The sequence below is a fragment of the Cynocephalus volans genome, chromosome 3 (assembly GCF_027409185.1).
Source record: "Cynocephalus volans isolate mCynVol1 chromosome 3, mCynVol1.pri, whole genome shotgun sequence".
Taxonomy (NCBI): domain Eukaryota; kingdom Metazoa; phylum Chordata; class Mammalia; order Dermoptera; family Cynocephalidae; genus Cynocephalus; species Cynocephalus volans.
Genome location: NC_084462.1, coordinates 102,075,532 through 102,098,397, shown reverse-complemented (window position 1 = coordinate 102,098,397; position 22,866 = coordinate 102,075,532). Strand labels below are relative to the sequence as shown.

The window sequence follows — 22,866 nt, the reverse complement described above, 5'->3', positions numbered from 1 at the left end:
ATTGTTTGTGTAAGGTTGTGATGGACTCTGTGCAAGGTTGTGGTTTTGCAGAGACCTTTGTGATCATTCTTGTTATCAGTCATTCTTGCATGAGAACCCTCCCTTCATGGCCTTTTCCCAGCTCTATTTGTCAGGGGTTCTTTAACACAAGCGACTCCATTTGATCCTGACAACTTTCACAGCCTCCATAGGTTAGAATTCTTAAATTCTGCTCACTTTGATTCTTCGAGTCAATCCAATCTAGAGATAGGTCTCACCTAGTCCAGATACCTCTAAATAACAAAGGTGAATATGTTTTGATCCTTCAGATATAAAGATAACAACAGGATTTTTGAGAACTGGCTGAATGAACAGTCTTAGCATACCTACTTTGTGAGGCTGCGTGTGACAGTATATCACACAATCCACCAGGGAGCTGATGATAAACTTGTACCATCTCTGTGTGTTCTCTGGGTCTACAGTGCCCTTGGCCCCAGCCCTCCGTATCAGGACACTTCCTGCATTGGGATGACCTTTTTTCTAAGTTGTTGGTCCTCATGATGTGCTGACTTACCATTAGCTTGATGGATGGTCCTCACTGAGATTTGGCTTCCCTCCAGCGTGCTGAGCCAAGCACCGACCACCTGCTCGCTTGTGGCAGCTTTGTCTTTCTCACCCCAGGTGTCCTGTGTCTATGTTCACTTTGTCCAGTTCAATCCGTAGGTGGCGATGGACTCAGAATGTTTCAAATGCTTTTTAGCTTGAAGCATCACTTCCTTCTTGGCGTCTAAGCAAGTGTTCTCTTAGTAACATCACTTAACATCTTCCCTCTTCAGCCACTCATTGCTGAGAGCCCAGTGTTTGGTCTCAGAACTCTTGTATCAGTCCTTAGATCTGGGGCTACAGTCTGAACCCTGGAACTGAGCCCTGCACCGTGGGGCTTAGGGGGGCAATTGAACATATTAAGGATGGCAAAAGAAAAACAGAAAGCAACTTGCATCCTTGGTGATTTGTCACTGAATTAACCAGCAGTGGAATTGTTCTACATCTGGACTTGTGTTATGTACTTTAACACATTTTTTTGTTTAGCTACTTTTAGTTGGGTCTTCTGTTACTTGCAGCTGATAAGTTTTTAACTGACCATTTTCCCTGCACACCAGTATTGGAAATAATCTCTGCCTACTTGGGATTTCCATAACATTTTAGCTATATTTCTTTTACAGAGTTTCAACTTTCTGTTACTGTGATTTGCATACTTTCCCTCATATGAATCTGTACTTCTGATCTTAGTTAGTAATACTACTCTCCACAAAATGTGCTCCAGATACCACCAATCCTGTGGGATGCTCCATAAACAGAAGGTTCTGTGGTCATCTAAGTTTGGGACACTGTATGCTGCATCCTTTCCTTGCAGATTCATTATGTACATTAGCACAAAGAAATGAGATCGTGTAATTACTAAAGGTGATATCCTACCCCTTCCTAGATGTGTAGTGAGCTTTGGTTAATTATTGGTTAATTATTTGGTTAATTATTTAATCTTTAGGAGCCCCAGTTTCCTCACTGTAAAACAGGTACAAAATAACATACCCCACAGTGTTGTTATGGGAACTTGAGAAAATGAGCATCAAATATTTAGCCTTCCACTTAGCTGTTTCCTGCAATGCCTTTGGTTCATATCATCTGCTCTAGGAGCTTCTTGGTTTGTGACTCATATTATTATATGTGATATTTTGAAATACAGTGTATATTTGGTTTTCTTCCTGATTGCTTTCCCTTTCCTGGCATACAACTTCCAAAATCCTTAGAATCTCCAAAATGCTGTCTTTTTGTATGCTAATGAGTCCCTAGGTAGCTTTGGGATGGGTGCTTGTCACTGGAAAGATCAAGGCAGGGACTTTTAGTTCCACCCCTCAACCTCCGGGGAGGGGACGGGGCCTGAAGGTTAAGTTGATCACCAGTGGCCAATGATTTAATCAATCATGCCTATGTAATGAAGCCTCTGTAAAAACCCAGAGGGATGGGGTTTGGAGAGCTTCCAGATAGGTGAATTCGTGGAGGTTCCTATAGGGTGGCTGGCCCAGGAAGGGCATGAATGGTCCACACCCCTTCTCCCATACCTCACTCTATACATCTCTTCCTCAGCATCCTTTGTAAAATCTTCTGTAATGAACCTGTAAACATAATTGTTTTCCTGAGTTCTGTGAGCTGCTCAGCAAGTTAATCAAACCCAAGGAAGGGGTTGTGGGGACCCCAATTTATGGCCAGCTGGTCAAAAGCACAGGTAAAACAATCCATAGCTTCTGATTGGCATCAGAAGGGCGGGGGAGCAGTCCTGGGGACTGAGCCCTCAACTGTGGGATCTGATGCTATCTCCAGGTAGATAATGTCAGAATAGATTTCAATTGGAGGGCACTCAGCTGGTATCCACTGCAGAACTGGCTGCTTGCTTGCTGGTGGACAGAAATCCCCTCCCATGTGGTCATAGAGGTCTTCTGTGCTGATTGTTGCTGAGTGAGAGAAAAGAAAATAGTTTGTATTTTTTTCTTTTCTCACTGTGTTTGTTTTTGTGTACTTGCTCACATATCACTTTCAAGTTTCAGAACAGTTTCCTCAGGGATTTTGCTTCCTTCCCATTTGCTCAAAGAATGTATGTAAGTGGAGCTCTTGTAAGTGCTTAATAATAGCAGTTATTTTTATTGTTATTGTCATTATTGTTAGCATATTAAAGGCTCTCAGAAGCCTTGCAGTACAGCAGGCTGGTTTGGTATTGCTGAAGCCTGCATTCTGACACTTAGCTGAGGGTGGAGCCACTTTTCACACAGTATCTTCTCGCATCCCATAGAGATGGAGTTACAGGGTATGTGATTTGAGAAATGTAGCTTTGTCCACATCACCCAGACGAGAACCCTGGCAGTCACCCTAGCTGAATCCCTCTCCTTCACCACATCACACTCTGGATCCATTCCATCATCAAGTTCTTCTAGTGCTTCTGACCTCACCTCCCAAATAATTCTCAGACTCATCCACTCCTATCTACCCCTACACCTCTACCATGGAGCACTGTATCTGTGCACAAACTTAACGGACCTGCAGACCTTTAATCTTGCCCTCCTTAAGCCCACCCTCTTCCTGCTTCAGTGGAGTCTATCTATGCAAATAGGTCAAACACCTTCCTTACTCCAGATCCTTCAATGGCCCCCAGACCCCTACAGAGTAAAGCCTTGGTTTCCTTACCAAGGCCCTCAAGTGTCTCCCTGACTTGACTGCTGCCTCCCACTCCAGCTGTGTATCTCCCAAGCCCTGTCTTCTACTTCACCCCCTGCCTACACTGAGCAGCCTGGGACTCCCCAGTCATGCCCCGCTCTTCTGCTTGGTGCAGTTCCCTTGGCCTGGAACTCTCTAACTTGCTTCACTCTCTCTCCCTTATCCCTTGCAATACAGCTCAAGTAACAGCTCCTTGTGGTCTAGACTGCCCCCCACCCAGCTCCCACAGCAATCCCTGCATATATTTCTATTGTTACTTATCCTGTTTTCTTGCAAGTGTTTGTTTCCATAGAATCGCACACATTAGAATGTGAACTCTTCAAATGCAGAAACTGTGTTCTTATTTCCCTTGGCCCATTTCCCTCACCTTTAGACCCTCAGTGCACATGCTTATTAAACATACGGTGAACTGAGCCATCCTCAGGACCAGATAGATCTTCCCTGTCTTCATCTTCCAACGAAAAAGATCAAAAGGTTCAAGCCAAAGCAAATGTCTTGCTGCCCTCTGGGGCAGCCCAGCAGTGACCGTCAATTTCTGCCATGGCCACAGCCAGCTAGGCTGGATGACTCTGGACTCAGAAGACTTCAGCCTTGTCTCTCTCTGAGCCAGATGTCGGTGCAGCCGCCTGCAGCAGTGAAGAGCCGGCTGTGCCGAATGGGGAAGCATGTCAGGCCAGTTGCCTGCTGTCCTGCAGCTTCAGGGTGGCTTGTGATGAGTGGGTTGAACGAACCAACCTGGCAGCAGCTGTTCCTCCCTTGAGGGATTTGGGAGAGGCAGGGAGGGAGAGGGAAAAGAGGGCCCGAAAGCCAGAACTTGCCCTGCCTAGGGATTCCATGGGTACCTGGGAGCAGGTTTCTTCCAGATACCAGCCTTTTGCCACTGCTTAGCGTCATCAAAAGCCTTGTGTTATATTTAATAGTAATGTTAAAACAGTAACCACCACCAACAATTGAAATGCATGCAGCAGGATTGCTATTCAGAAGAGGCAAAGGAGTCAGCTGCTTCCTAAATCAGGATGAATGGTAGACCAGCCCTGACAAGGCTTCTAGGCACAAGGCAGCTAAGGCAGCATCAGCTTTATCAAGTCTGATTTGATTAGTTTCTCCAGTCACTTTTATGCACTCTGGCCACAGGATAAATCATCTTTCTATCTTGCTGTTCTGCTCTTTTCCTGTTGATTTAAAAATAGTAACCTTATTTCCCTATTGAACAGTCTCTGGATTTACCTAATGGTGCTCATGAGGACAAGCCCTAAGATCTCCTGCCATCCTTGGATGCGGAATCTCTTCTTTGGCTAAAAGAAAACTGGCCTAACTCTGTAGGAAGAGGGTCGATGTACTTAACTCTATTATCCCTAAGTAGAGTCCCTAAAAGTCCTTTGGTCACTGAAAAGGATGTTTCAGAATGGTGTTTTCCTGGCTTTCTTCTTAAACTCACTTAGAAATATGGTTCACATATCTAACTATTTAGAACCATGCAATTTTTCTGAGCTATAAAGGACCTTAGAGACAATCAAGTGTGACCATTTCATTTCACAGATAAGGAAATGAAGGGCCAGAGATAAGGGAAACCCTTAACTTGCCAGAGCATCCAATAAGTTAGAGAAGTAACTGCGAGGACATAGTAGAGATTGTGACATTGAGAAAAAGTTATTCTGGAAAAACTTAAATCTGAAAAACAGAGAAAGAGTAATTATCCTTTAAACCCTTCACCTAAAAAAAAAAAAGAATTCACCTTAAGAATTCTAAGATTTCTGAATTCTTCATTTAAAAAATGATTCAATTTATCAAAATTAAGTTGAAAATAAATTTTCTACCTTTTTACAGGATATTAATTACTGACATTTATTGAATACTTGCTATGTCACAAGCACTGTTTTAAGTGCTTTACAAGTATTATTTATTTTAAACTTAATAGCAACACTGTGAGGTATTCACATTCTATGCACATTACTATGCCCGTGCTCTTTTTTATTTCAATCTTTCTTTCATTTATTTATTTTTATTTTCATTTATTTATTTATTTTTGGTTCCTGGTAATTTATTGTTATGTAAAAAGTAAGGGGAAAAAACCAAACTATATGAAAAAAGATGTACATTGAAGCATTTTTTATAAAAGAAAATATTGGAAACATTCTAAATATTTAACAATAATAGACTGGTTAGATAAAACATGTTGCCTTAGTCCAGTGAAATATCAACCAGCTACTGTGTAAATTATATTCATGTAGAAAGTGGTTGAAAGGAAACATGAAAAAATAAAATAATTGATATCTTAATGTAATGGAATTATAAGTATTTTTCCTTTTACTAATTTTTCTGAATATTATTACTCTAGAATAATTAACATACTTAAAACATTTTAAAATTAAGAAAAATTTTTGACCTCAAAGTAAATTCCATTTTATTGTCTCTTGTTTTGTGTGTGTGTGTGTGTGTGTGTTTATTTATTAATATTATTATTTGTTTACATTCTAAGATGTTGTGGAGCGGTTGGGGGAAGGGGGAGAGGAGGAGGGGGAGGGAAGTAGGGTGGGAGAAAGAGTGGGGGGGGTGTGCTCGAGGCCCGTGGCACCTCCTCATTCCGGCAGGGGAGACCAGGGGGCTTCCAGTGGCAGCTTGGTTATTGCTGGGCTGGATGCAGATGTCAGGGGGCATGGCTGAGGCCCTCGTTCCCCCACTGCCCCAGCTTGGGAGCCTGGGACGTTTCCAGCAGCAGTTTGGTCGTCATCGCTGGACTTGGTAGTCATTGGGGGTCATGTGGCTGAGGCCCTTGGACCTCTTTCTTTTATTTGTATGTTTATTATTTTAGCTCCCACTTATGAGTGAGGACATGTGGTATTTCTTTCTGTGCCTGGCTTATTTCACTTAACATGACTTTCTCTAAGTTCATCCATGTTGCTGTGAATGGCAATATTTCGTTCTTTTATATGGCAGAGTAATAATCCATTGTGTGTGTGTGTGTGTGTATATATATATATATTCCTTATCTAGTCATCTGATGGTGGACAGTTAGGTTAGTTCCAACTTTTGGCTATTGTAAATAGAGCTGTGGTAAACACGGGGGTTCAGATATCACTTTGACATGATGCTTTCCATTCCTCTGGGCATGTACCCAGAAGTGGAATTGCTGGGTCATATGGTAGATCTATCTGAAGTTGTTTAAGGAATCTCCATACCATTTCCCATAATGGCTGCACCAATTTACAGTCCCACCAACAGTGTAGGAGTGTTCCCCTTTCTCTACATCCTTGCCAGCATTTGTCGTCCTCTGTCTTTTTGATGATAGCCAGTCTTAATTGGGATGAAAATAAATTGCCAAGAGGAACTCTTTCCAATGTAAGATGGTTTCCTCTTCTTCAGACTTCCATTCTAACTGCACTGACTCAGCTCATGACCCACCCCAGATCCTTGCTACTTCCCCACCAAAAGTGCTCTCGGGTCCTCTTCAGCTGCAGGGGTCATCTCCATCCACTTGTCTCAGAGTTGGCCCCACCTTCTTGATATCCATTGGTACCTGCTCCAGACCATGCTGATCTTGTTCTTTTTTGACCGCAGATGCACTCACACTGCACAGCTACACCCTGATTTTCCTTGAATTCCTCATGTATGTCATGGTCCCTATGCTAGACTGGAAACTTCTGCTGGATAGGGAATATGACTTTTGTTTTATGGTGGCTCTATTATACCTAACATGACGTTGGTATACAGTAGACAACAGTGGTGTGCTGGTAAATTGGCTCTCCAAGGGAAAAGATAAACCCTGATTTGTATTATTTGTTACCAATATAATGCCACTGAATGTGAAATTGGAAGAGATGCCCAGAATTGGCTCTCTTGAGTCCGTACAAGCCCACTCTGGTACACCACTGGTAGCCATTAATAAACAGGTTTTTGACCCACTGTGCACACATGCTGGGTGGAGTGTATTTGTCATTCAGCTTCAGTTTGAAAGAGGTAGTTTGTCAGTGTTTAGCATAAAATTTAAATAATTAGCCAAGATATTCCTTATTCATTCATTTAAAAATTGTTGACTTCCAGAACTGATCTAGGCACTAACCTTATGGGACTTGAAGTTAAATGGGAAAAGCAGATGTTAAGCAAACAAACAAAAGAACATAGATATACTTATTTAATAATAAATTGTATTATACATTATGCAGAAAATGCAGGGTGCTAAGAGAGTATAACCAAAGTAATTTAATTTAGATCAACCAGGTGGGAGTGGGTGATTCAGAGAACTAACATTTCAACTGCCACCCGTAGGAGAGATGGGCAGGAGTTGTTCAGGTAAAGGAGAGGAGGGACAATCCCAGAGCCAGGACAGTACATACAAAGAACCTGAGGCAGGAAAGATCTTGACCTATAATAAATTAAAAGTAGGGCAGTGTGGCAGGAGAGTAGAGAGGGAGGGGAAGGGTGGAAGGAGATAAGGCTGCAGAGGTGGCCAGACTGCACAGGGCCTTGCAGAACATGTTCAGGAGCTTGGATTCTATTTTTAGTTTGATGAGAAATGATTTGTTATTTTTAAGTAGAGAAGTGACATAATTTGATTTATGTTTTAGAAATATTACTATGGTTGCTATATGGGAAATGGGTTGGTGGGTGGAGGGGAGGGAAGTGGAAACAGGGAGACTTACAGGAAATTCTTGCAGAGATAAAGAGTGCAATTAGAATAAGGCTGTTTGGCAGCCAAAATGGACCTATTTTCTTAAGTTATGCTTGCCTATCTTTTCCCCTGTTATTGTACATGGCAATGTAATCTAGAGTTTGTGTACTGGGTTTGAGGTAGTGTAGACCCTCATTGTCAGGGTAATGGAGGTTCCCATAATTCCTGTTTTCAACACACAGCATATTCTTTGGAAAGGGAGGCTGAGGGTGGTGCTAATAGACTGGAAGATTTGGTAGAGAAAAGATGAAGGAATTTCCTTCTGATGGCTTCTGTTTTCTTTGTGAAGTGCAAGTCAAGGTCACTAACTTTGAGGGAGGACACCAGATGAAGAAATTGATGATTTGATGAGAAAGGAGAGGGTCTGGACTAGACATTATAGAGAGTAAGAGAGTTTACTTTTTCCAGGGTAGGGGAAACCAATCTAATTTTTCACTGAGCAAGATTTTCTCAGTGAAGGAAGTGGCTCATTGATTTACATTGTGAGGCAAGCTCCCTTTCTGTTGGGGACCGCCCCAATCAGTTCTCTGAGCACTTTCTTTGAGTAGTGCTGCTCTAGAGTTTAGAATGTGGTTTTTTATTTATTTATTTATTTATTTATTTATTTATTTATTTGTTTATTTATTTATTTATTTTTTAATTTTATTTTGTCGATATACATTCTAGCTGATTATTGCTCCCCATCACCAAAACCTCCCTCCCTTCTCCCAGAATGTGGTTTTTTAAACAAACCACAGATCGTCATGCATTAGTCAGCTGTGAAACCAACTGAGTGCAATTGGTTCTCTTTTTTTAATGAAATAGATTAGAATAAAAAATATTAGTGTGCATTACATATAGTAATTGTGCATAAAGTAATGATAAATGTTTTATCAAATTTTGTTTCAGTCACATACGTATATATAGATGTGTATATTGGGGTCACCATGGAAAATTATTTCTCGCTATAGGTCAGGGTCCAAAGCATTTGAAAAGCACTGTTCTGGTATTTCTATCTCAACCCCAAAAGCCACCATTCTCTCCTCCCCACTATCTATTGCTTCTCTGCAGCCACGTGCTGTGCCTCCTCTCCAAACACACATGTTCCATGCTGATCCCAACAGAAAGCACAACGGTGACATTTCACAGTTCACTCATCTCTCACTAGAGAACAAGCAGTTTCTCATTTCCCTGCAGAGTTGGGAAATTATTTTGACCTGTGTTTCTGTAGCAAAATTGTGTTAAAAAATAGGGTTGTATAAGATCAGTCAAAACAGATCTTTCAAAGTCTCAAATTATAGTCTGAGAAGAGTTTCCAGTGTGAAATCCCAAAGACATTTTTATTTGGCTTGGGATCATCAAGGCTTACCTTGCTATTCAGTGTCCAAACAAGAGAGAATTCAGGTTTTGATGGGTGTAGGGCTGCTGCTAGACAAAATACAGAATGCCCAGTTAAATTTGAATTTCAGATTAATAACAAATAATTGTTTCAGTATAAATATGTCCCATGCAATATTTGGAATAATACAAAAATTATTTGTTATTTATCTGAAATTCAAATTTAACTAGGTGTCCTGAATTTTTATTTGCTAAAACTGGAAACCCTAGTGGGGTGGGAAGCACAGTCAAATTTTGTGGTTTTGTGGGGGTGGGTTCTCCTTTAAGTAAGAGAATACCAAAATACCTTTCTTTGAAAATTAAAAAAATATATATGGTTTTGTAAACACATTATGGACCCTCCCAAGACCTTGGAAAAGGCTGTGAAAGTGAGGGGCTCTGACACTCCAGCTTCATAAGCTTAATGGTAAACTTTGTGTCATGTCTCAATGTAAGGGGGAAATCTGTATGTCAGCATAAGTATGGTGAATAGGGAGGAATTCTTCCCCCCTTTGTTGAGGGGAGGGATTTTTAAAGGCTATAGGAACATCAAATAGTGGAGGAGAAACTACTCCATGCTTCTATCAGTTGGTGATGGGAGGGAGGGAAGAAGGAAAGAAGGAGGGGAAATGCTTGGCCTGAGAACTTCTCTGTGGTTCCAGGGTCTCATTTCCCATCCCACTTCCACCACAGACCCTCTCCCACTTTAAAAAGAAAAACACTAACCAGCTCAAATCGTACCAGGACTCATTGCTCTGAGGAGGGAAAACGAAGGGTCAGATCAAGAACACATCACTCCAGAGGGAGTCCCCTGAGAGAAAGCCAAGAAAGGCTGGATGAGAAACACTGAAGAGGACCGTGGCTTTCTGCCATCTGGGTGGCACACGCTGTTCTCTCTTAAGCTCTTTGTCTTTCTCCCAGTTAGGATTCAGAAGGGAGAAAGCTGTCAAGAAAAAAATGCATATAAAATAGTTTTTTTCAAAGTAATAGATTTTAATTTTACAGTAGTTTTAGGTTTATATATATCTGGCTGGTTAACTCAGTTGGTTAGAGTGCCACCTTGTAACACCAAGGTCAAGGGTTCAGATCCCTGGACTGGCAAGCTGCAAAAAAAAAGCCAGTCTTTAAAAAGGAAAATAGGAAATACAGAGAAATTGAGCTGAAAGTACACGTAGTTCCCATTTCTATTATTAACATGTTACGTTAGTGTGGTAGGTTTGTTACAGTTATGAACCAAAGTTGATCTAGTATTATTAACTCAGTTTTACATTAACGTTCCCTCTTTGTGTTGTACAGTTCTATGGGTTTTGCCAGATGCATAATGTCATGTATTCACCATTACAGCATCATACAGAATAGTTTTGCTGCCCTAAAAATACTCTGTGGTCCACCTATTCATCATTCCCTCCTCCCCTGAAACCATGGCAACCACTGATTTTTTTCCCCATTACCTTAGTCATTTCTTTGTGTTGGGAACATTCAAATTCTCTCTTCTTGCTAATTGAAAGTACATAATAAATTGTTAATTACAGTCACCGTACAGTGCTACAGAATACTAGATATTATTCCTCCTATCTAGCTATAATTTTGCATCCATTAACCAACCTCTCACTATCACCTTCCACCCTCCCTTTTCCATCCTCTGATAACCACCATTCTACTCTCTACTTCTATGTGATCAACTGTCTTAGTGTCCACATATGAGTGAGAACATGCAGTATTTCTCCTTCTGTGCCTGGCTTATTTCACTTCATATAATGTCCTCCAAGCTCATCCATGTTGCCACAAATGACAGGATTTCATTCTTTTGTATAGCCGAATAGTATTCCATTGTGTATATATACCACATTTTCTTTATCCGTTCATCTGTTGATGGACACTTGGGTTGATTCTATATTCTGGCTACTGTGAATAGTGCTGCAATAAACATGGAAGAGCAAGTATCTGTTCAACATATTGATTTCTTTTCCTTTGGGCATATACCCAGCAGTGGAATTTCTGGATAATATGGTAGTTCCATTTTTATTTTTTTGAGGAACCTCCATAAGTTACTGGTGTGCTAATTTACATTCCCACCAACAGTGTAAGAGGTTCTCCTTTCTCCACATCCTTGCCAGCATTTGTTGTTCTATCATTTTGATAGTAGCCATTCTAACTGGAGTGAGATGATATCTCATTGTGGTTTTGATTTTCATTTCCCTGATGATTAGTAATGTGCATTTTTCATAAACCTATTGGCTATTTGTATGTCTTCTTTTGAGAAATGTCTGTTCAGCTAATTTGCCCATTTTTGTTCATTTTATTTATTTATTTATTTATTTATTTGCTGTTGAGTTGTTTCAGTTCTTTGTGTGTTCTGGATATTAATCCCTTATCAGATACATAGTTTGCAGATATTTTCTTCCACTCTGTAGGTTGTCTCTTAATCTCTTGATTTTTTCCTTTGCTGTGCAGGAGCTTTTTAGTTCAATATATTACCATTTGTCCATTTTTGCTTTTGTTGCCTGTACTTTTGATGTCTTCTTCATAAAGTCATTGCCCAACCCAATGTCCTTAAGCATTTCCCCTATGTTTTCTTTTAGGAGTTTTATTGTTTTGGGTCTTACATTTAAGTCTTTAATTCATTTTGAGTTGATTTTTATATATAGTGAGAAATAGGGGTCTAGTTTCATTTTTCTGCATATGGATATCCAGTTTTCCCAGCCCCATCTGTTGAAGAGACTGTCCTTTCCCCAATGAATGTTCTTGACAACTTTGTTGAAGATCAGTTGTCTCTTAAAACATGGCTTTATTTCTGGATTCTCTATTCTATTCTATTCATCTGTGGGTCTGCTTTCCTGCCAGTACCATGCTGCTTTGGTTACTATAGCTTTGTCATATATTTTGACATCAGATAGTGTGATGCCTCCAACTTTGTTCTTTTGCTTAGGATTGCTTTGGATATTAGGGGTCCTTTGTGGTTCCATACAAATTTTAGAATAGTTTTTTTTCTATTTTTGTGAAGAATGACTTTAAATTTTGATAGGGATTGCATTAGATCTGTAGACCATTTTTGGTAGTATGGTCATTTTCACAATATTAATTCTTCCAGTCCATGAACATGGGATGTCTTTCCATTTCCTTGTGTCCTCTTCAATTTCCTTCATCAGTATTTTATACTTCTTGTAGAGATCTTTAACCTCGTGGTTAAATTAATTTCTAGGTATTTTATTTTTTTGTAGGCATTTTAAATGGGATTGCTTTTTTGACTTCTTTTTTATTTTGCTTGTTATTGGTGTATAGAATCTCTACTGATTTTCATATGTTGATTTTGTATCCTGCAACTTTACTGAATTTGTGTATCAGTTCTAAGAGGTTTTTAGTGAAGCTTTAATGTTTTTCTCCATATAAGATCATATATTCTGCAAACAGGGACAATTTGACTTCTTCTTTTCCCATTTGGATGCCCTTTATTTCCTTCCCTTGCTTATTGCTCTGGCTGGGACTTCCAGTTCTATGTTGAGTAAGAGTGAAGAAAGTGAGCATCTTTGTCTTGTTCCAATTCTTAGAGGAAAATCTTTCAGATTTTCCCCATTCAGTATGATATTAACTGTGGGTTTGTCATATAAGGTCTTTATTGTATTGAGGTATGTCCCTTCTATACCTAATTTGTTGAGGGTTTTTACCATTAAGGCATGTTGAGATATCAACTGATATGGTCATATGATTTTGTTCTTCATTCTGTTGATGTGATATATCACGTTTATTGATTTGTATATGTTGAACCAACCTTGCATCCCTGGGATAAATTTTACATAATCATGGTGAATGATCTTTTTAATATGCTGGTGGATTCAGTTTGCTAGTATTTTGTTGAGGATTTTTGCATCTATGCTCATCAGGATATTGGACTATAGTTTTCTTTTTTTGTTGCATCCTTACCTGGTTTTGGTATCAAGAGTAGCACATAAAATAATTTTTAAAAATTTTCTTAAACTACTTTTTTTCTGACAAAATAGTCCTGATTTACTTACTAATTTGACAGTGAGCACTGGTTTTGCCAATTAGAGTAGATGGTGAGTATTTCTGGTAAATTGAGTGTACTTAATCTGTAGCTTCAAGGTTTTGTTGAAAAGATCTTGAAAGCACATGTGTAACATGCAGTATGACAGCAACTACATCCTTTGCAACTATATAAAGTTATAGTTGAGATTATAAATTTAAAATTTACAGGGGTAAGGTGCACATAGTTTTTTTGTTATTTTATACCAATTCTTTTGGTAGGTAAAGGAGGAAAACATTTTGAATATACTGCCTTAGGCATTGTTGTCTTTAGCTACACTTCTTTTATTTCAAGGCTGCCCCTACTGCTCATATAATAAGAAATAACAGTCCGATAAAGAAACTGGACAAAATCCTCTTGAATGAGCTGAACCTAGTTACATCTCTGAGGAGCATCTCAATTGTTATAACGTAAGCATCTCTCCATCTGTTTTTTATTCTGATAATTAGAAGTAACCCATAGAATTACAAGGAAGCTGGCAATACCCATTCTCTCTCTAGGCATAATGCCACTTAGTAGTGTATGCCAGGAGTTGCCGTGGTTCTATGCTTGTGCATTGGTCCTTTTATTTCTTCTGATTACATGATGCAGAGATTTAGAATAAAGTTGTGTAACAGTACAGGATTGTTTTGTTGAAAGACTGCTTGCTCCTTGCCTAGTTGTCCTTATATGCCCTGGTTTGACTTGTTTTTTTGTGAGGAAAACAAAAGTGCATTTATTATCAACACTATTAAGGAACCTTAGCAAATGATCAAGCATAAGGTAAGAATGCTCCAATGTGGATTCCTGGCTAGTATGACCAACTACAATTTTTGCAATTTCTCATTGTTCAACATGTTCCTATTAGGATTCTGTCCTAATGAGTTATCAATGGAGAGAAATCCTACTGCAGTGGAAAAAATGAGAGTTTTAGAGTCAGACCAGCTCTGATTAAAACCTTTATTATTAAATCTCTTTGGGCTTCAGTTTCCTTATTTGTTAAAAGAAAATTATTATCTTTACCAGTGTAGTTGTTCTAAGGATTAGTGAAGATATGGGTAAGTATTTGGCCTAGTGCCTGATGCATAACAGAGGATCAATAAATAACTGCCATTACCATTACATTGGTAATTATCATCATTATAACAATAACAATAATAATAACCTTAGATCAGGTGTCAAGATTTGTTTAACCACATCAAGAATCTGGAAGAGAGGCACTGTTGTGATAAACAATAAAGAGAAATAAGATTATGGAGAAAACCATACTGACTGGCTTTCATTCCCCATTCCATTCCCTTTATCCCTCATTTCAACATATATCACATTTACTGAGAAGAGAAACCATCACTCAGGACTAAAGCCCAGAGGAGACTTCCCCAAGGAGTACTCATGTCCAAATCATGTGTGGCCTGGAAAGAGTCAAATTTTTATATGTTTTCCCAGGAGACAAACACTCCTCTCCCCGCCTATCACTGGGTAAGATGATAAAGGTATAGAACAGCAGGTGAATGTTTATCTGTTCTCCAGGGAAAAGCAAGTCAAAAAGGAAATAAAACAGGCTATGAATGAAATTTCTCATTTCCCTTGGTGGGAGCTCAGAGCTGAACACCCTCCTGATTGAGCACCCACATCTCAGCTGGGGTCAAATGTCCTGATGTGCCATTCCCAGAAGGATTCATCATGACTGTCCATGTAGAGCCATCTGCAGATGTCCACATGGAGGTTGTATAATGGATTTGTAAAGAACTGCTACAAAGGAAATTTATTGAAATTTTCTTTTTGCAAATATAGATCACTTCTGAAGGTAGAACTTTGACATTCAGAGCAGAGATTTATGTATGTTTTTCTATGTCTGTGCCCCTGTGGTCAGCCAAATATTAGACATACAGAGCAGGGCAATGAAATACTTCCGATTAAGAGGGATACACCACAGAGATATATAAGTACCTCCAATAGTCATCCTAAATCCGTATACTTCTCTCCATCTAGTTCTACCACCTTACTCCAAGCCACCATCAATCTCTTACCTGGACTGGTTTTCCAGCTTCCATTCTTCCCCCACTAAAATCCATTTTCTATTCCCAGAGATACTTTTAGAATTCAAACAAGTTCACGTTTCTCCCCCCCATATAAAACCTTCTAATGATGTCTTATCACACTTGAAATGAAATTCAAACTCCTTATACAAATGGCCAACAGACATATGAAAAAATGCTCAGCATCACTCAGCATCTGGGAAATGCAAATCAAAACTACACTGAGACACCATCTCACCCCAGTTAGGATGGCTAAAATCCAAAAGACTCTGAACGATAAATGCTGGCGAGGTTGCGGAGAAAAAGGAACTCTCATACATTGTTGGTGAGACTGCAAAATGGTGCAGCCTCTATGGAAAATGGTATGGAGGTTCCTCAAACAATTGCAGATAGATCTGCCATATGACCCAGCTATCCCACTGCTGGGAATATACCCAGAGGAATGGAAATCATCAAGTTGAAGGTATACCTGTTGCCCAATGTTCATCGCAGCACTCTTTACAATAGCCAAGAGTTGGAACCAGCCCAGATGTCCATCATCGGATGAGTGGATACGGAAAATGTGGTACATCTACACAATGGAATACTACTCAGCTATAAAAACGAATGAAATACTGCCATTTGCAACAACATGGATGGACCTTGAGAGAATTATATTAAGTGAAACAAGTCAGGCACAGAAAGAGAAATACCACATGTTCTCACTTATTGGTGGGAGCTAAAAATAAATAAATAAATACACACACACACACACACACACACACACACACACACACACACAAACCGGAGGCGGGGGGAAGAAGACATAACAACTACAATTCCTTTAAGTTGATACAACAAGCAAACAGAAAGGACATTGTTGGGAGGGAGGGGGGTTTCGGTGATGGGCCACAATAATCAACCACATTGTATATCGACAAAATAAAATTAAGAAAAAAGAAAAATTCAAACTCCTCACCCTGATTTACAAATCCTTCCTGTTCTCACCCCTGCCTATCTCTCCAGCCATCCCTCTACCCACTTCATCAACCATACTTCAATGATACTGGGTTTCTTTCTGCTCAAGCTCATTCCCACGTTAGGGCTTTTGCACTAACTGTTCTCTTATCTGAAATGCTTTCCCCCAAATCTTCATATAATTGACTACTTGTTGTTCAGATATCCATTTAAATGTTGGCTGATTTTATTTGTTTATATTCTTCTTTAATTCTACCAGTCCCTACCTTCACCAACAATTAAAATGTAAGCTCTGTGAGAGCAAATATCTTGTATATCCTGTTCTGTGGCTGTGTCTCAACATCTGGAACAGAGATTGGTACATGATATATGCTTAGAATAAATTGTTGATTAATTGTGTGAATGAAAGAATGGATAGATGGTTCAGTCCAGATAGAAAAACTTTTCTTCAAAGAACTAGACACACACACACACACACACACACACACACACACACACACACACACACACACACACACACACACACACAACACACACACACACACACACACGCACAATGCCATTTATTTTTTTAAATATTCAGACTTTCCTCTCTCCCCACTCTTCTTTACCTCTCTCCCTTTCTTCCCTCTTCCTTTATTTCCTTGACCAGTCTAACTAGAAGTTTATCGGTTCTATTGATATTCTCAAATAATTGGCTTTTGGTTTTATTGATTTTTTGGTTTCTATTTTATTATTTTCTCCTCTAATTTTTATTATTTCTGTTCGATATATTTTGGGTGTAATTTGCACTCTGTTTTCTAGTTTCTCAGAGTGGAAACAGGCTATTTATTTCATACCTTTCTTTTCTGAGCTTTTTTCCCCCTTGAATTTTGTTTTAGGGACATCCTACAAATTTGTATATGTTGTGTTTTCATTTTCATTCAGTTCAAAATACTTTCAAATTTCCCTTTTAATTTCTTCTTTGACCTATAAGTTACTTAAAAGTATGTTATTTAGTTTCCAAATATGTGGGGATTTTCCAGAGATCTTTCTGATACTGATATGTAATTGAATTCACAGAACAGACTTTGTGTGATTTGAACCATTTAAAATTTATTGAGATTTGTTTTATATCTTAGACTATGGTCTATACTGGTAAATGTTCCATGTGTTACTGTTGGGTAGGTGGAATATTCTATAAATGTCAGTTAGGTTGCATTGTTGATAGAGTTCTTCAAAGTTTCTATATCCTTACTGATTTTCTGTCTATTTATTCTACCAGTAATTGAGAAAGGGATATTGAAATTTTTAACATAATTGTGGATTTTCCTATTTTTCCTTTTTATCAATTTTTGTTGCATGTATTTTGAAGCATTGTTATTAGGTGCATAAACATTGGGAACCATGATATCCTCTTGATTAATTAATTCTTTTAACATTATGAAATAATCTTTATCTCTGATAATATTCTTTGATTTAAAATTTACTCTATTTAGATAACTATAAATTGATATACCTTATGACCCAGCTATCCTACTGCTGGGTATGTACCCAAAAGTAATGAAATCAATATATCAAAAAGACACTTGCTCTCTCATGTTCATTGCAACACTGTTTATGTTAGCCAAGAGATGGAATCAACCTAAATGTCCATCAGTGGATGAATGGATGAAAAACTGTGGTATATATACACAATGGAATACCACCCAGCTATTTAAAAAAAATGGTATCCTATCATTTGCAGCAACATGGATGGAACATCATGTTAAGTGAAGTAAGTCAGGCACAAAAAGACAAATATCACATTATATCAGTCATATGTGGAATCTTAAAAAAAATGTGGTTCTCATAGAAGTAGAGCATAGAGTAATTGTTATCAGAATTCGGAAAAAGAGGAGATGGGGAGAGGAAAAGTGGTGGACTAATGGGTACAAAACTATTCTATCTACCCTAAGTGAATTATTAAGCAGTACATGCATGTATTAAAACAACATACTGTACCTCATAAATATGTACAAGTAAATGTTAAAATATTTTGAACCAAAAAATTAAAAAATAAATAAAATCTACTCTGATGTTAATATAGCCATTTCAGCTTTTTAAAAAATTGGTGGTAGTATAATATTTTTTCCCATTTACTTTTAGCCTATTTGTGTCTTTATTCAAACTAGGTTTCCTATAGGGAATATATAGTTAAATCTTGCTTCTTTTATTCAATTTGACAGTCTCTGCCTTTTAATTGGGGTGCTTAGATCATTTACTTGTACTGTGATTATTCTTATAATTAGATTTACATCTACCATCTTGCAATTTTTCCCCATTTGTCTCATCTGTTATTTGTTTCCATTTTTCTCTTTATTTGCTTTAGTTTGGAATAATTGAGTTATTTTTTATGACAGCATTTTATATCCTTTGTTGACATCATAGCTATAACTTTTTTATGTTTGAGTGGTTGCTTTAGGCTTTATAGTAAGCATCTTAACTTATCACAGCCTACCTTCAAATGATATTATATGGAGTATAAGACCCCTTCAATTGTATAATACCCTTTTTCCTTGCTGGCCATTATGCAATATTATCACATATCTTCCTACTATGTATTTTGTAAAATCCATGTGGCATAGTTATTACCATTATTTTATTTAGACAATAATTTGTTGATTGAATACATAGACAAATTTATGCAACCAAGCCAGAGGCTGTGGATAACTCATATTTCCATTTGGGGGGAAGTATTCACTTGGTCTTATAATATCAAGACAATCCATGAATTTGGCTCTCAATCAGAATTAGACAGAATTTAGCAACCTTACCTTTTTCGTACCTCTCAAGATACTTCTGAGCAACAACTGCCTTCTTAATGAAATGGTAGAGATCCTCAGGAAGATCAGGAGCAAGTCCTTTGGGCTTAAGGATTCTCAAGATTTTATCTCCTGTCATAGGCTGTACTTGTGCAATGCCATCTGAGTCCCTCAGGATCACACCAATTTGTGAGGGAGTCAGGCCCTTTTTAGCCAGTTTGTAAATCTACTCCTCCATGTCATGAGACATCAGATTCAGCCAGTTGCAGATGCTGTGGCGACAGGGCAAAGTTGACTGGGACAGGCCCTTCCTGGGAGTATGCAAGCTACTCATGATGGTGGCAGTCAGTAACATAGCTATTATTTTTGTTTGAACAATTAACTATTGTTATGGGCTGAATTATGTCCCCTTCCCCAAATTCATGTGTTGAAGCCCTAATCCCTAGTACCTCAGAAGTGACTATATTTAGAGAGACGGTCTTTTATTTTTTATTTTTATTTTTTTTCATTTATTTATTTATTTATTTATTTTTTAAAATTTTATTTTGTCGATATACATTGTAGCTGATTATTGCTCCCCATCACCAAAACCTCCCTCTCTTCTCCCTCCCCCCTCCCCCCCAACAATGTCCTTTCTGTTTGCTTGTTGTATCAACTTCAAATAATTGTGGTTGTTATATCTTCTCTCCCCCGCCCCGGTTTGTGTGTGTGTGTGTGTATCTGTGTGTGTGAATTTATATATTAATTTTTAGCTCCCTCCAATAAGTGAGAACATGTGGTATTTCTCTTTCTGTGCCTGACTTGTTTCACTTAATATAATTCTCTCAAGGTCCATCCATGTTGTTGCAAATGGCAGTATTTCATTCGTTTTTATAGCTGAGTAGTATTCCATTGTGTAGATGTACCACATTTTCCGTATCCACTCATCCGATGATGGGCATTTGGGCTGGTTCCAACTCTTGGCTATTGTAAAGAGTGCTGCGATGAACACTGGGGAACAGGTATACCTTTGACTTGATGATTTCCATTCCTCTGGGTATATTCCCAACAGTGGGATGGCTGGGTCGTATGGTAGATCTATTTGCAATTGTTTAAGGAACCTCCATACCATTTTCCATAGAGGCTGCACCATTTTGCAGTCCCACCAACAATGTATGAGAGTTCCTTTTTCTCCCCAGCCTCGCCAGCATTTATCGTTCATAGTCTTTTGGATTTTAGCCATCCTAACTGGGGTTAGATGGTATCTCAATGTGGTTTTGATTTGCATTTCCCGGATGCTGAGTGATGTTGAGCATTTTTTCATATGTCTGTTGGCCATTTGGATATCTTCCTTAGAGAAATGCCTACTTAGCTCTTTTGCCCATTTTTTAATTGGGTTGCTTGTTTTCTTCTTGTAAAGTTGTTTGAGTTCCTTATATATTCTGGATATTAATCCTTTGTCAGATGTATATTTTGCAAATATTTTCTCCCACTCTGTTGGTTGTCTTTTAACTCTTTTAATTGTTTCTTTTGCTGTGCAGAAGCTTTTTAGTTTGATATAATCCCATTTGTTTATTTTTCCTTTGGTTGCCCGTGCTTTTGGGGTCGTATTCATGAAGTCTGTGCCCAGTCCTATTTCCTGAAGTGTTTCTCCTATGTTTTCTTTAAGAAGTTTTATTGTCTCAGGGTGTATATTTAAATCCTTAATCCATTTTGAGTTGATTTTAGTATACGGTGAGAGGTATGGATCTAGTTTCATTCTCCTGCATATCGATATCCAGTTATCCCAGCACCACTTGCTGAAGAGGCAGTCCCTTCCCCAGTGAATAGGCTTGGCGCCTTTGTCAAAGATCAGATGGCAGTAAGTGTGTGGGTTGATTTCTGGATTCTCTATTCTATTCCATTGGTCAGTGTGTCTGTTTATGCCAGTACCATACTGTTTTGGTTATTATAGCTTTGTAGTATAGCTTAAAGTCAGGTAGTGTTATGCCTCCAGCTTTATTTTTTTTGCTGAGCATTGCTTTGGCTATTCGTGGTCTTTTATTGTTCCATATAAATGTCTGAATAGTTTTTTCCATTTCTGAGAAAAATGTCTTTGGAATTTTGATGGGGATTGCATTGAATTTGTATATCACTTTGGGTAGTATGGACATTTTCACTATGTTGATTCTTCCAATCCAAGAGCATGGAATATCTTTCCATCTTCTTGTATCCTCTCTAATTTCTCTCAGCAGTGGTTTGTAGTTCTCATTATAGAGATTTTTCACATCCTTGGTTAACTCAATTCCTAAGTATTTTATTTTTTTGGTGGCTATTGTAAATGGGCAGGCTTTCTTGATTTCTCCTTCTGCATGTTCACTATTGGAGAAAAGAAATGCTACTGATTTTTGTGTGTTGATTTTGTATCCTGCTACTGTGCTGAAATCATTTATCAATTCCAACAGTTTTTTTGTAGAGGTTTTAGGCTGTTCGATATATAGGATCATGTCATCTGCAAACAGGGACAGTTTGACTTCATCTTTTCCAATCTGGATGCCCTTTATTTCCTTCTCTTCTCTGATTGCTCTGGCTAGTACTTCCAACACTATGTTGAATAGGAGTGGTGAGAGTGGGCATCCTTGTCTAGTGCCTGTTCTTAAAGGAAAAGCTTTCAGCTTTTCCCCATTCAGGATGATATTGGCAGTGGGTTTGGCATATATGGCTTTAATTATGTTGAGATACTTTCCCTCTATACCTAACTTATAGAGGGTCTTTGTCATGAATGAGTGCTGAACTTTATCAAATGCTTTTTCAGCATCTATAGAGATGATCATATGGTCCTTGTGTTTGAGTTTATTAATATGGTGTATCACATTTATTGATTTGCATATGTTGAACCAACCTTGCATCCCTGGGATGAATCCCACTTGGTCGTGATGAATAATTTTTCGTATGTGTTGCTGTATTCTGTTTGCTAGTATTTTAGTGAGGATTTTTGCATCTATATTCATCAAGGATATCGGCCTGTAGTTTTCTTTTTTGGTTATATCTTTACCTGGTTTTGGTATCAGGATGATGTTTGCTTCATAGAATGAGTTTGGGAGATTTGCGTCCGTTTCAATCTTTTGGAATAGTTTGTAAAGAATCGGTGTCAATTCCTCTTTGAATGTTTGGTAAAATTCTGCTGTGAATCGATCTGGTCCTGGACTTTTCTTTGTTGGGAGCCTTCTGATAACAGCTTCAATCTCCTTTATTGTTATTGGTCTGTTCAAATTTTCTACGTCTTCACGGTTCAGTTTTGGGAGCTTGTGTGCGTCCAGAAATTTATCCATTTCCTCCAGATTTTCAAATTTGTTGGCGTATAGTTGTTTATAGTAGTCTCGAATGATTCCTTGTATTTCAGATGAATCAGTTGTAATATCGCCTTTTTCATTTCTAATTTTTGTTATTTGAGTCTTCTCTCTTCTTTTTTTTGTTAGCCATGCTAATGGTTTGTCAATTTTATTTATCTTTTCAAAAAACCAACTTTTTGATTCATTGATCTTTTGAATTGTTTTTTGGTTTTCAATTTCATTCAGTTCTGCTCTGATCTTAATGATTTCTTTCCGTCTGCTAACTTTAGGATTGGATTGTTCTTGTTTTTCTAGTTCTTTAAGGTGTAGTGTTAGGTTGTTCACTTGCCATCTTTCCATTCTTCTGAAGTGAGCATTTAATGCAATAAATTTTCCCCTCAATACTGCTTTTGCAGTATCCCACAGGTTTTGGTATGATGTATCATTGTTTTCATTAGTTTCAATAAACTTTTTGATTTCCTGCTTGATTTCTTCTTGGACCCAT

At 38.3% G+C, this 22,866-nt stretch overlaps 1 long non-coding RNA gene and 1 pseudogene across 1 annotated transcript in view; one reads left to right on the top strand and one right to left on the bottom strand.

Moving 5' to 3' along the window:
* LOC134373520 (uncharacterized) overlaps positions 1-22,866 on the top strand; it is a 97,953-nt gene that overhangs the window by 67,219 nt on the left and 7,868 nt on the right. The gene's annotated exons all lie outside the window — the stretch shown is intronic.
* Positions 18,950-19,405, bottom strand: LOC134373673 (small ribosomal subunit protein uS15-like; annotated as a pseudogene).